Raw genomic sequence first — 14837 nt, forward strand, 5'->3', positions numbered from 1 at the left:
CACTTCTGCAATCGACTGCCTTTTATTCCTTTTCATGCCTTTAATATTACCTGTAATCATGCCTTGCCTCTTCAACTAGTCTAAGGTGTCGCGAAGGCTGTGACCTTGGCTGTGACTTTCAGAGTTCCTCTCTTCGCCCTCCAACTCTCTTCCCTCCTTTCCCTTCATTTCTCTCCAAATTCAGGGGTAAGCATTGTACAGACCAACAGGCTGCTGTATACCTGCCATGGTTTCGAATACTGAGATGCGGTAGACGAGACTGACAAGGTGTTTGTGGTTCCTGAGCAGAGGAGACTAACCGGCCCCCTGAACAAACACAGCAAACACAGGAACTATGAGACTGGGTGAAGGGGGTAGGCTCTCACAGGCAGGGAGGATGAGCTGGTCTGCCTTGATGGATTGGGAGGTAGAGGCTAAAATGTTCACAGAGCCTTAGCACCCCATCCCCACCCATCTTATACATTTCCCTGGCCCTTCACTCTGCCTTTTTCTTCTCCAAGGGTGGGGAGTGAGCTACCTGGCTTAGGCTGGAAACAAATGTGGCCCCAGCCTCCCCTGGATGGAAAGCAGATAGCACTGGGTAGGGGGTAATCAATGCAAACTTTGACCTCTTTCTTCTTTCCACGGACAGGGCTCTGCTGACTCAAAATGGTTCCCGTTATGAATACGAAGGGCCACAGTAAGGACAGGGCACTAGACAGGTGGCACCCACTTTATAACTGTTATTAGCAGCATAAAAATTCTGGCTTCCACCTGTCTTATTTCCATTGACTCAGAGCTCGGAAAGAAAACTCCTTTTACTTTTTTAAGATAAAAGTTTTCACATGAAAACCATCTCCTTTCCCAACAGGCCTCAAAACTAAATCAGGAATCGCTATCCTAATCTATCAAGCCTGTCACTTTAATGAAGCCCCTTCAAATCTCTGATTTAATGGCTCCAAAGACAACTGCTAGACTGAGAAATGTGGCCCCAAAGGCAAATGCTGTGACATTGAGTGTTGGGGGTGGGGTGGAAAAAAAAGGCTTACTTTTGTGCCAGTGTGAGACACAGGACAGGCCTTGTGGTCAGTCTCCACAATGGGAAGAAGGGAAGAGTGAAGTCCTTAGATGCTCCTAATTTGTGACTTTATCACCACATTTAAAAATATACACCAAGAGTCTCTAAAATGGATATTTTCTTTAAAAGTGTAAATGAATACACAGATATAGTTACATACATGCATCACAATCTTTGGGTGACAGGATGAGACTATGATGTCATCATGAACAAATGGGATGGGATGGGTACTACCCACCAGGCTCCTTGCATTAGAGAAATTTAGAAAGAAAGCCCATGGGTGTGGGAGAGGAAGAGATGTACTGATTTTAAGATTAAAAGGCTTCCTTTCAGTCTAGAAAGATGCCCAGACATCCTGCAAAGAGATAGTAATCAAAAGAAGAAACGCAGGGTGGGTGGCAAAGGGATGGCAGAGGTCTTTGAAGATGCTTCCAGAGGTTAGGGGCGATAGCACATACCTGTGACCCTAGCCCTTGGGAGGCTGACACGGGACAGCCTCAGATTTGAAGTCAGTCTTCGCTACTGCAATGGTGTTCATTGCTAACTAGGTAGAATATAGAACCACCTGGTAGACCTTTGGGTATTCGTGTGGGGCTTTGTCTTGATTAATTGATGTGGGAAGACACATCTTGACTATAGATAGGATTAGTCCCGGGGCAGGAGATCCTGGGTTGTATAAAGTCAGTGCTTCTCATCCTTCTTAATGCTGAGACCCTTTAATATATTTCTCATGTTCTGCTGACCCCAGCCACAACTATTTTCATTGCTACTTCGTAGTAATAATTTTGCTACTGTTATGACTCCTATTGTAAATATCTGACAAATGACCCCTGTGAAAGGGTTGTTTGACCTCCCAAAGTGGTCAACCCGCAGGTTGAGGAGCACTGTATGATGCGAGGGAAGCCAGCGGACCATCAGAATGCGTGCATGTGTGCACTGTTCTCTCTGATTGCGGATGGAAGGGACCAGCTGCTGCAAGCACACAAGCCCTTGCCTTCCCTGCAGGAGGGACTCTGTTTTGAACTGCGAGCTCAAATAAAGCCTTCCTTCCTTAGGTTCCTTTTGTCAGAGTCGTCTATAATGGCGATGGGAAAGAAACTAGGACAGCTACACAGTAATCCTCAAGCCAGCTTGGGCTGTAGTATGAGACCCTGCTGCTTCCAGAGTTTAGCAGAAGCATCAGCCTAAACCAGCGTGTTTGCAACAGATGTGAAAGACTATCTCCCAAGGGCCCAGCAGTGATGGAACTGCAATCAGGATATGCGCCCCTAGCGGAACCTTCTGTAAGGAGAGGAAGGGGTACCATATTTCTTTGTATAGCCCCACTATTCCTGTTACTCAGGTCCACAGCATCTGACATGAGCTCTCTGGATCACACATGGCTCTCTGTCAATGCCCACCTTCCAGCCAGGAGGAGCTGACTGTTGTACATGGGAATTTTGGGCCTTGCCATGTCCTTATGACAGAGCTATGCTGCCTTAGAGAAGAGGCAATGCACAAATTGCATGCTCTCAAGCACTAAGGCTGGGAGATGCTCAGCTCTGCTGAAGAGTGAGATCATGGGCACTGCCTTCCTCTTCACCCGGTTCCAGGCTGGATAAGGAAGGACACAGGCTAGTGTTAACAACGGAGCTAGATAACAAGGATGACAAAGTGCAGATTTCCCACACTATCAAAGGCCCCAGGAAGGGAAGAGGCAGAGGGAGATAGGCGGGGAAATGAAGGAGGAATTTCGGCAATCCTGGCTCTGCTGCAAGCATTCTGTGTTTTTTTTTTTTTTTTTTTTTTTTTGTGCCTGCACAGACATGTTGCTATGGAACCAATACATGCCACTGCCATTTGGCCTTTAGCAAATAAGATCTCAGTGCTGGCAAGAGCACTCCAGTGGATTTCCCTTAAAGGAACACCATCTATGTTAAGTGCCATTATAAACTGAGCGCAGCATCGTTCCAGAGCTCCAGCCCTCTACACAGTGAGACAGAGAACTCAGCCACTCATGTTTCACAGGTGGAAGTACAAGTGGGACCAGTCCCTGATCTGCTTTGGATTGTTACTTCGTTTTTTTTTTTTTTCATTCAAAAGGTAGTTTTATGTTAGGGAAAAAACCCAAAAAACAAAATGAAGTAAGCAAGAAAACAAAAAGAATCACCTTGGGCAATGAGGAAAAGAGGTTCCAAATGTTGTATACCCCAAATGAATTAAGTATTGTCAGGAGAATTGTTACTGTTATGCTTGGTGTTGGGTAGATGCCCAGTACACACTACGGTATTGAGCTACACCACAGCCTCATTAGGTTAAAAATTCCTCCAGCCCCCACAAAACTCCCATGGCTTCAGTTTGAACTTACTTTGCTTCTAATTGGCAAAGAACAAATGGCTTATGATATTTTATTGAATGTCAAGATCAAACTACTGATGATTCTAGCACAGGATCAAGTTGTTGCAAGTGTACTGCATAAGCTCCAGGGGTCCCTCTTTCTCCTGGTGTTTGTTTGGTCTTTGGCCTTAGATCCTTGTCTACAATTTCATTCATTACCCAAAGAATAATACAGCGTAGATACAGAGTTCGCCATTTCTCCTCTGAGTTGTCTTTTAAGTTTAGTCTAATCAACAGTCTAATTCTACAAAGATCTTTGGATCTTGCAGAGAACAACACACCTTTGTGTCCACCATACATGCATACATACATACATATGTACATACATACATGCATGCTTGCATACATATATATGCGTTTTCTGTGAGTATGTATTGATTGTCAACTTGACAAGATTTAGAAACAACTAGGAGACACACCTCTGAGTATATCTAGGAGGACCATCTCCAGAAAGGTTTAACCGAGGAGGGAAGACCCTCTTGAAATATGGGGAGTACTGCTTTATATGCTGGGTTCCCAGACTGAATATAAAGGAGACAGCTGAGCAATGGTATTCATCTCTCTCTACTTACGGACTGTAAATATGACGTAACCAGCAGCCTCATGCTGGCTCTTAGCTGCAAAACAGAGGTGCCGACCAGTCTCAGCACGCGACAACATGGCACTACAAAAGCGGTGGTTTGGAAAGGGCACGAAGGAAGACATGCACTTATGCAGCTATTTCATCTGAGTTGAAATGGTGCCCTCAAAGTGGAGGGAGAGTCAGTGATACAGGAAGCTCACTAAACTTACAGGATCCACAGGCTCCTCTGCCAGATTAGATAAAGAGCAAAAACCTGCTGGGCTAGAAAGACTTCTCAGGTAGCTGGGCAGGGAGCTCCGTGGACGAAGCCTTTGTGTTGTCACCCACACTGGGGTGACGTTTTGGTGGCACTGCTCCCAGAATCACCCGTGTTCCTCTATCTACCCCTTTTTCTTACCTTCCCTAGCCCAACAAAGTCACTGGCTCACTTAGCTGCTTTTGTGTGGTAGATTCATCTCTTTGCTAGGTCATTGCTGCCCTCTCGAAGGCGAGTAGACATTTGTTTACATATTCCTAGGCAGAGCCAAGCAAATATGTCGGTGCCAATGAGGACCACATCTGATGGTTTCTGGAGGCACCTACTCTGCCAATCCTGCTTGGTTGCATGACAACTACGAAGCCAGACAACACCACTTCAGCATATTCTTTAGGACAGCAGGCCATTATGACTGTATTAGTGCTTTAGTTAAATTAAATTATAGAAATAAATCTGTCCTCTTGGAAATAAGCTGTGTGTTAAAAACAATCATCTCTCCTCAGGACCACAGCTAAGAGTCAAACACCCTTCTCACGCTGTTGGCTCTGCTACTGTCTGTGATGTCACAGGTCTCTCGGAGCCCCACCGGATCCCAGCTATCTCATCTGCACACAGGGACTTCCCCAGATAGCCTGGGAGGTCCCGTGGACCACTCCTAGCTGATTGTTCTTTCTCATGGCACTCACAAGACACAGCCATGTGAACCAGACAGACAGTCTCCCCTTGCCCACAGCCTTATCTCTATGGGCCGGTCGCCGAAGGAAAGACACTTTCACAGCTGACCTCTCTGCGGAATGTACAAGTGATATAACAGCTTTGAGGGCAGCTCACGAGAGGGGACTTGGGGACAGCAGGAAGCAGCCGAGCAAAAGCTCTGAGAAAAACCTTATTTCCTAGGAGGGACCCGGGCAAACGAATTAGAAGAAAGAAAGAGCATCTTGACTCCAAGCTGGAGAAGACTTCCCCAGCCTGCCTGTTATCAAACGCTTGATCTTGGAACCTCACGGTATCAAACACCATTTTGACATGAACAAAAATAGATGGTACATTTAAAGGCTCACTCACCCTCTGCCAACAGCAGGTTGGTTTCTTCTCAAGAAGAAAGTTTTGGTCTAATTTCTTTGGAAAACTGAAAGAGAGAAAAGAAAAGAAAAAGAATTTAAAAACAACTGGGGGGCCAAGTTGCTGAATCAGCACAGGTCAGTGAGCGGGGAGGGCAAGGAGACTTGTAGTCAGTAGATACACATGGTAATATGAAGCTAACGATGTTTTAAAGCAATCATATACAGAAAGTCATGGTATATGTGGTTTATTTAGCACGCGTTATATGAATACCGTTAGGATAAGGTGCGTATATTGCGGTGTATAGGAAGTATTTTGAGGTGGGTCTTTTAAAATGCCCTACCTTCCTCATTCACTGCAGTTTGTCTTTTTCTCCCAAATGCCATACCCTTAAGCCTTGACCCACAGCCATCTGTAACTAGGTTTGCATGGGAACACAGACTTGGCAAGACGTGATGGAGGCTCCTTAAGCCCACTGAGTAATGTCAGGCAGAGACCATAGCGTTGCAAGTGCTGACTGGTCCAACCAGCTGTGGGAAAGAACCAAGATGATGCAAGTGTCTGGCCATAGGAAGGCTGAATGATGGAGACAGATAGGGGTGGGAGCAGAAGAGTTCCAGCTCCATTACAGCTCAAGGTTGTTTGGCAAAGTCTCCAGAGACACTGAACTAACCTCTGTGAGTCTAGAGGGAATGTGAGTCAGAGCTAACCCAGCAGGTTCCACACCATCCTCAAGTATCTGGATTTCATCCTAACCTCTTCCTGTTCTGTCAGCAGATGGTGAGAAAGGCCAAGAAGCCATGAGGCCATGTGGAGAATTTTTACTGAAGGTACCCACCAGCCTAAAGGGGTCTCACACTTGGAAAGGCCTGCCTCAGTATGCCTGAGAGAAGTTGGTTCATGTTCAGGTGACACCCACGGCCTGGTGCTGTCAGATGGTCCCAGGCTAGGCCATCTGAGATGTGACTCTGGCTGCAGAAAAGATAAAGGCCTGACTGAAAAGATGATCAGAGACAGTACAAACAGTGGGCTCTGGTACACATGAGCAATGCCTCTGACGAGATCTTTAAAAGCTGCATTCACACACAAGGAACCCTTTTCTCCTCAAGCCAGACAAAGAGGTCTACAGGAAGAAAGCTAAGGACCTCCAAAATAAAGTTCAGAGTCAGCCCACGCATGCTTCTCAGCTCTACCACCCCTAGCTGAGTGATTCCAGCCACCGGAGCCCTCTGAGTTTTTCTCATTTGCCTAATGCCAATGATGCTACCAGCTGCTGCATGCCTCTCTGTGGGTCCTGCTGCAGCATTAGGCATGCAGGGCAGGCAATGAGAAGAACGGCCTTGATTACCCTTTAGTGCAACACATTCCTGTATCTGCAACAGGAGGAGAGCTGGAGAGGGACTTTTAGAATTTGTCTGGATGTAAGTAGCTGCACTGCGTTGACCTCCCCACCTACCTACAATCTGATGAGACAAACAAGAACAAAATAAAGCTGTCTACTATAAAACCATTACATGATATAGATGGGATGGGACAAGTAACAGAAATCAGAAAAATTCCCACTAAGAACCAGTAATAATATTTTCACTTCCATGCTACCTAATTCCCTATGCCCACGAATACATACATGCATTTGAAAAAGAAACAAACCCATGTGTACACATATAATTTAGTTTAACATGTTCTTAAGGTATTCATATCATTTTTCCAACTGATGGTTTACAGTTGATATACTGCAATCCTCTTTAGTTGCCAATAAATTGATCTACATCTATTTTTTGAAACAGGGTATCAGGTAGCCCAGGCTAGCTTCGAACTTGGTATGTAGACAAGGATGACCTAGAATTAGAGCTCCTTCTGCCTCTACCTCCAGAGCAGCGCTAGGATTATGGGCCACCACACTCAGCTTATTCAGTGAGGGATCAATCCCAGAGGGTCATGGATGCTAGGCTAGCACTCCACCAAGTGAACTACTTGACCCCATATCAAAAAGTTTGAAGGACTGTAAGAGTATCGCTTTGGGAGAATGAGGCAATAAATATTTATTTTTTGAACATACAGAACCCACCCATGTATCCATATTTATGAGAAACGGCTGCACACCATGGCAGCACACATCTTCTTTCTCTCCTCTGTTTTCAAGATCGGGAATGGCAGATTGCTTAAATATAGTAAGTTTTAACAGCAAAAATTTGTTTGGGTTTGAGTGGGTGAGCTCAGAAGAATATAAACTGGCACATATACCATGGGAAATGAAATCATAGCTCACAATTTCCAGTGAGCAGCTAGAAGATGCTGATAGGGGACTAGAGATGACAGGCAGTGGGCATGCTTACTAAAGTCGGAAATCATAAGTCTAACACTAAACAAATGTCCCGGTTTCTCCCCCAGTCATGGCGGAGTGGATTTATGATTCAGAGAGAAGTGAATTGAATACCGCAGAGTTCTGAGTGACCCTAGGAATTAATCCACATTATTTGGAGTTCAAAACCCACGAAAACCACATTGGAAGAAGCCACAAGAAGGTATAAAACGTGGGGCTATTTGTACAATGCCAGTGTCTTTGGTATAATTTCTTTCTCATAGGGAATAGTTGATTGGATAAAACATATATGAGGTGGTTACATGCATCACAGGCTACATGATCACCTCCTAGTATCAAGGCTGTGCCATAACTCTAACCGTGATCAGTTACATTTCAGACAAAGGACAATTTTGAGAGAGGCTGGGGGAATGAATATAAACTTACAGATGTCCAAGGTTGTGGAGACATTTCTTCTCCAGTTACAAATGCAGTAAGTCTTTTTGAAGTATTCTGACACTGGAACTACCAGCAGGCAAGACATGGGGATGAGGTCCTAGCTGGGAGAAGGATGTGTATATACTGAGACACTGAAATAATCTGAAGAAGCACATGAGTGTGAAATAAAGTTTTATTTGTGAAACAATGGACTAAGTCCCCTTGTGTGATGATGAGATGGATGATATCATTCATACGGTCTACTGCACAGGTCTAAGAAATGTCATGGTGTTCCTGTGAACGACTTTCCAGGAAGGGTCAACTTGAGGGAAAGATATACTCTGCATGTGGGTGGCACCATCCTATGAGCTGGGTCCTGGATTGAATGAAAAGATTAAAAATGAGAAAGCCAACCAAGCCCCCAGTCTCCCTCCTCTGCTTTCTTATCCACCCAGATATAAACAAGCAGCCTTACACTCCTGCAGCCACAACCAAAACCCCTCCTCTCAGTATGCGCCTTGCCTTCCCTACTGCAATGGTTATACTCTCAAACTGTGAGCCAATATAAGCCCTGCTCCTTTAAGTTGCTTCTTGTCAGGTATTTGATCTCAGCAAAGAGAAAAGTGAGTAATATAAGACCTTCCCTCAATGGTTGGTTTCAGCTTATGCAATCTGAGCAACAATTCATGGAGGCAGATCCTTCTCTCTGAGAGACCTCCACTCTGCCACTTGGAAAAAGAATTAAAAAGACAAGAGCTCAGATATGGAACCCCCAAGAGCCTCTTTCTGACAACACTCACTAGAACTTGCTGTGCCATGGGAAATATTGGAATTGCTGGCCACACGTCTTCAATGGGTGCAATCCAGGAGCTGGGAAGATGTCTCTAGTGAACTTCTAACAGGGATGGAATTTTGCTTTGCTCAATTTGCTTTCTCAGGGACAGAATAGATGGTCAGGACCCACTGTGTATTGTATAGTGTGGCCCTTTTGTGCATTCAAAGTTGAGTGTTACATAGACTTAGGGCCGCCTCCAAAGTGCCCTTCAAATGCTTTGAAAGGTACACAGGATGGATCATAACACACCCTATCTCTGCAGACCCAGCCAAGTAAAGCTGATGTCGAGCCTAAGATGCTCACCCAGTTATCTGCCTCTGACCAACAGGAAACTGCTGGTGTGGTGTGCTCTGCAGCTGGAGCGAGCATCAAAGCTGTGGAACTTTGCAAGCACCATCTTGTAAGGACAGTACTCTCGGCCTTAAATGTCCTCTAAAGGCCCTCATGTTGAAGGGTCAGTTTCCAGAGTGATGCTACTGGGAAGTGATAGAGTCTTAAGAGCCAGGAACTAGAAAAAAAATCACTGGCACATACCCTAGAAAAGGACTCCAGAACCCTCCTCTTCCTTTTCCCTCACTCCTTGGCTACGAGGTGAGCATGTTCAGCTCAGCCATGTTCTCACACCATGATGTTTTGAGTTGCCAAAGGACCCCCCAAAAGGGGTGATTGATCATGGGTTGATAACCCCCAAAACTACGAGCCAGCCTAAACCTTCTCTCTTTATAAGTTGCTTATCTTGGATGTATGATATAGTGACAGAAAGTTGACATATTAGCTTAGATCCTCTGAGAAAGCATTAGGTTCCTTACTGTTGGCTATTACCATTGAATGAGCAGCTGGTTTTTGCTGACCAAGTTTAACTCTCCTTTCTAGCCCAAACCAAGTCTTCCAACTAGTAAATTCTATTAGCCCATTGCACAGACGAGCAAAGCAAGGCTCAAGATCACATGACAAAGCTAAGTTTGCCAGTTTCATAACCAAAGGTAAAAGCTCAGCTTCTAGCTCCCTGTATTGTGTGTGTGTGTGTGTGTGTATGTGTGTTGATAGCCAAGTCTTCACACACTAGCATTCTGACAGACACAAAAAGTAAGAGCCAGCTGTCACTAAGCGGGCAGACAGTCCTTCCTCAGGTCATTATTTTGAGGGTAAGCAAACAACAGCGGCAAGGAACTTACCCAGGGTGCTCAGCAAAGAGCCTTCCTCGCCTTAGCAGCCCAGTGGGTGCTAAGCAAGCGCTCTCCAGGCAGAACAACGGGGCCGAAAGTGCTGACAGTTACATCGGCACAAAATGGAGCCCTGGCAAGGAAGTCTAACAACTACTGTGCATCACTCTGATTATGAGCCACAAGCATGCAATCAACAGCGGAGAGGCGGGCCAAATGATCCCCATCAGCATTTTCCTCCAGTCATCAGAGCGAGGCGGATGAGCACACTTTCATCTGACCTCAGCGCAATGCTGAGAACCCAAACACGAAGGATACAGAAGAGCAGCGGCAGTTCAGGAACACTGGCCATGGTGCTGGCCACCTGGTATAATGGATGAATTTTAGTTCATTCAATTCTTTCAATTCTTACCTCAGGGTAAATAAGCACTACTTATGTATTTCTCATCTAATAAAGTCATGCATATAGGCAAACAAATTTAAATCATAGAGAGACTGAAGTCTGTTTTTACAGATCCCCTAAGCTATAGACATGCATGGTCCTAGACGGACTTTGATAGCTCCTGTCAAATTTTGTGAGTCTTTCCTTAAATTATGGCCCAGCTCTGCTAGTTTAAGGCTTAAAGTATTTGTGTCTTGATTCCTACTTCCTAGGCACTCAGTGCAGCCCTGGTGCTACATGCCGGACAGTCTGCAGGAAGGAAAGCATTTCCACAGCACCGTAAATAAAGAGGTGTGTGCATGCAAAGATGACTTCGAGTAAGACAAGTGACTGGCATCTCACAAGGCGACTTCCAAACTATGGAATTTGTCTCAACTGGAAAAGATGGTTGCAAATAAATGCTGTGGTGGTGGAGATCTGTTTTTAGTGAACTGTGTCAGTGTCTGTCTGTCTCTCTCCTACAGACGCACACACATACACACACAGACATGGACACACACAGATACACATAAACACTCCCATGCACACATGCACACGCACACACACACACACACCAAGATACAGTTGCTGTCCTACTGACCAAAGGGAGTCCATCTTCATAGGCTTCTTGGCCACCAACACTCCATTTCCAATACTGTCATTTAAAACTCAGGCTGGAAATGGTATTTTGGGAGCATTTTTAAAAAAGGAACATTCACTAAAAAGCCCATCCATGCAGCCAGCTCTGGGACAGAAATCTTGATTATTACACTGTCCCTGGAGGTCAAGTGTGTGATTCACTGTTCCTGGCCTCATATCAGTGCTCAAAAAGTTGTGGAAGTTGGGGTATCATGAACGCGAGGCTGGGGAAATTAATTGATTGATTGATGACACATGTTTTGAGGAGAGGAGACTGAGAAAGACTCCTCTCCAACTCACTGTGGTAACAGAGATTGACCTTGAACTCTTGATCCTCCTGCCTCCACCTCCCTAATTCTGAGATTGTGGGCAGGCGGCACCACCAAAATCATATGCAGGTGTACACATATATGTGTATACACGATCTTGTTATATCTTTCTTTAACATAAATGACATTCTTGATTTCTCTCTTTAACCTCACTTACAAATGACTTCTTTTAGCAAGGGAGAGGGTGACGTCATCAGGTTATTAAGTGACAGACATTTGGCCAATGTTGATTAAGTAGCAGAAGCCACCAGAGCCAAGCCCTGGCCTCTGTAGAGCTTGGTAGTGCATTCAGACCCGCCCCCCACACACGTTATCTTTGTTGTGTGGATAGATTTCAGCACTTATACTCACCAATTCAACAAGCCCTCAGTACCTCCCTGGTCAGTAGACATCTCAGCTAGAGCTCCACTTGTGACAATATTCCCTGTGCCCTTCCCATGCCTTATTCTGCCTTAGATTTTTTACCTTGTCTTAGCTTTTTGAGGACCTTTTCTGTCATTAATCAGTTAACTTCTTTTTACAAATGTTTTAATTAGCACACAGCACAGCCATATCTGATGGGGATGGCAGAAGTCTTGAAGCCAGCATAGCTCTTGGGCAAAGACCCAGCAAAGCTGAGCCACATGGTGGCTGCTATGTCACCTTTGGGTTTCATCTCCACTTGTTCCATACTTGGGAGACTTTTAATATTTGTACAATTTAGGGGTATTGGATTGATGGAAAACTACTTATGAATCATTTATGCCTTCTCCCAGGAATGCTATGTCCAAGCTTTCTCAAGACAGTCCTGAACACGCTCTTGCCCCTGCTTTAGGGAGAGATCCTTATCTCTCTGAAGGTTTTCCTTATGCCTTGGAGGTTGTGATACACAGAAAGAAGCCCGAGGTCTCTTTATGAGGCTATGAGACATTTTTTGAAACATCTGTCCCTGTACTTACTCAGGAGCAAGATAATCAAAACAAGATAAATTTTAAAAGGTCAACAAGATTCGGTGGGTGGAGGAGTTGGCCACAGATCAGACTGCAAACCTCTTCCCACTATACACCCAGGAGATTACGTGGCACATACAGCAACAAAGTTAGACTAGCTGGAGCTACCTCTGCCCTACACAGAGACTTATGATTATGGGCAAAGAATGATGTGGAAAGATGATAAGAGCATTTTACAAAGACATAAAATATAAACATTATATTATACCAGGATTTGAATAATAACTGCAGCAGCTTGGGCCTGAGGCTATTTCTTGGGCACTCTGACCATTAAGAGTTAATAATACACTGCTTGGAACATGGCAGCAAGCCTGGGATGGCTTGAAGACTGTTTTGGTCAAATGTCCTTGTAGCCACAAAAGCAACCAGCCTGAGAACAGCTTATCATATGCCTCTAGATTCTTAAAAAATGGATTATGGGGTTAATGAGTCAAAAGGATAATTCTGTTTATCAATGATGTCGAAACTTGAGGGAAAATGATTAAAAATGATAACTCTGTTCTGTCATAGTTTATTGATGATGACTAAAAGATGAGCAGAAGGAAGGGAAATACATGTCTGAAAACAAAAATGATATGATCTGTGTTTTAGAACAACATGAATGGATCCCTACTTACTAAATTCTGTAAAAATAAAGAAGCACCCTGGCTGCCAGGCAGTCAGGCTGCAAAATTCTCCTGACCATCATGGTCCTGGCAAGCTCATACTAATTATAAATAAATAATGGGTTTCAATATGACATTTTCAGACATGTAGATAATATATTTTGATCATTTTCATCTCCTTCTTTATCCTCTCTTGCCCCCTTCTCCACCTGTCAGCCCCCTCCTCTTTTTAAGCTTCTCTCCTATTTTCAAGTCTATTTTAACATTTTGATTTCCTTATTTAACGACTGATTGGTTTGGGTGACCCTGTGAATATCACTGATGTTGCTTACAGAAGCATGGTTTATGTTTGTTGCTGTTCACTTATGATATAGCGTTTCATTCTGTAGCCCAGGCTTGCCTGGAACTTAAAACCTAGCCCAGGCTGACTCACCCTTGCACCACAGCTTTAGTTTCAGTATCCTGAATGCTGAGCTTACAGCCTGAGCCGCAATGCCAGGCTACTTTTCTGTTTATTACTCATGCATTTTTTTTAAGACAGGGTCTCTCTAAGCAGTCTTGACTTGCCTAGAATTGGCTATGGAAACCAAACTCTGGTCCTCCTGCCCTTGCTGCTGAGTGCTAAGATCTCAGGAATGTGTCATCATGGCTGGTTGGGCCTTTTTAGCTTTAGTGTGAAGATTTTTCTTGAGCTGGGAGCCAATTAGACAATACAGAGAAAACATGCTTCTTTTTTGATTTCAGTATCACGTTGTTACTCTCCTTTTATAAAAGCCAATGCTTAGGGCTGGAGGTTCAGCTCATTGGTAGAACACTTGCTCAGCATTGCTAGGTGCAATCCCCTTTAACCACAAAACAAAGATTTAATCTATTCAGGTCATTGTAGGGGTGCACCGTTGGGTTTAGATGCCTGACAAGTGCATTAGCACCCCAAATGCTAATGTTGTCTTGAGTGTTCTCTTGCTATTCAACCCAGCAATGCACTGTGCTTGCCAACTGCCAGAGGATACAAGTGTTGAATTCTGCCAATATGATGCCATCCGGGGTGAAGGTCAACTCAGGCTTGCCTTAAAGAGAAGGACTCCAGTACACAAGGAATTGTATATTAGAATGATTTCATAACTGGAGTGCAACTACAACACAGTCAAAAATCATACTTGTGATTTTAATCCAGCCTCTTCTCTCTACTGTGTCACCCAGTAGAAGTTCGTCTCCTGAAGCTTTCTGCCTCTTCCAGCATGGATGAGGTCCAGCCAGGACAGCAGAAATGCTACCAGAGTCCAGGGGCTGCTGGGTTGATGCAGACGAAAGGAACAGTTCATTGTGCCTCCCAGGATCCTTCTGAACAAGGGGTTTCATGGGCACATTTTTATCTCCTTGGTTACCTCTCTTCAGCACTGTCCAGGAAAAGGAAGGATGGGAAGAAGGAGGGGAGGAGAGAGGGAAAGGGGGAGGCAGAAAGTGAAGGGAGAGGCATAGGGAGGGAGGGAGGGAGGGAGGGAGGGAGGGGGGGAGGGAGAAAAGGTGGCAGGGAGGGAAGAAAAAAGGAAGAAGGGAAGGGAGGGATGGGGGGAGGGAGGACAAAGGAAGCAGGTAGACATACTGGAAAGTGACCACTAGTTCCAAGACCCAAGTATTTCACTCTGAACTTCATACTGACAAATTATAGTCATGATAATTTAGAGGAAAATTGGAACCTCATGAGAAAAGATAAGACAGGAGTGCAGATCAAGGAACTCCTGGAAACTCAGCCCCAAATAGTGCCACCAAGACCTAGGGGTT

General features: G+C 44.7%; 1 protein-coding gene across 9 annotated transcripts in view; it reads right to left on the bottom strand.

The window, feature by feature from the left end:
- Atxn1 (ataxin 1) overlaps window positions 1–14837 on the bottom strand; it is a 380257-nt gene that overhangs the window by 168282 nt on the left and 197138 nt on the right. For 7 of the 9 annotated variants that reach the window (XM_050144026.1, XM_050144032.1, XM_050144029.1 and 4 more), the window contains one exon: window positions 5338–5401. The gene's annotated coding sequence lies outside the window, so the exon portion shown is untranslated. Of the gene's footprint in view, window positions 1–5337; window positions 5402–6172; window positions 6307–14837 lie in introns of all 9 variants that reach the window. The other 2 variants (XM_050144031.1, XM_050144028.1) reach the window with 1 other exon arrangement.

Source organism: Alexandromys fortis, unplaced genomic scaffold (assembly GCF_014885135.2).
Source record: "Alexandromys fortis isolate MF-2015 unplaced genomic scaffold, M_Fortis_MF-2015_v1.1 scaffold_1, whole genome shotgun sequence".
Lineage (NCBI taxonomy): Eukaryota > Metazoa > Chordata > Mammalia > Rodentia > Cricetidae > Alexandromys > Alexandromys fortis.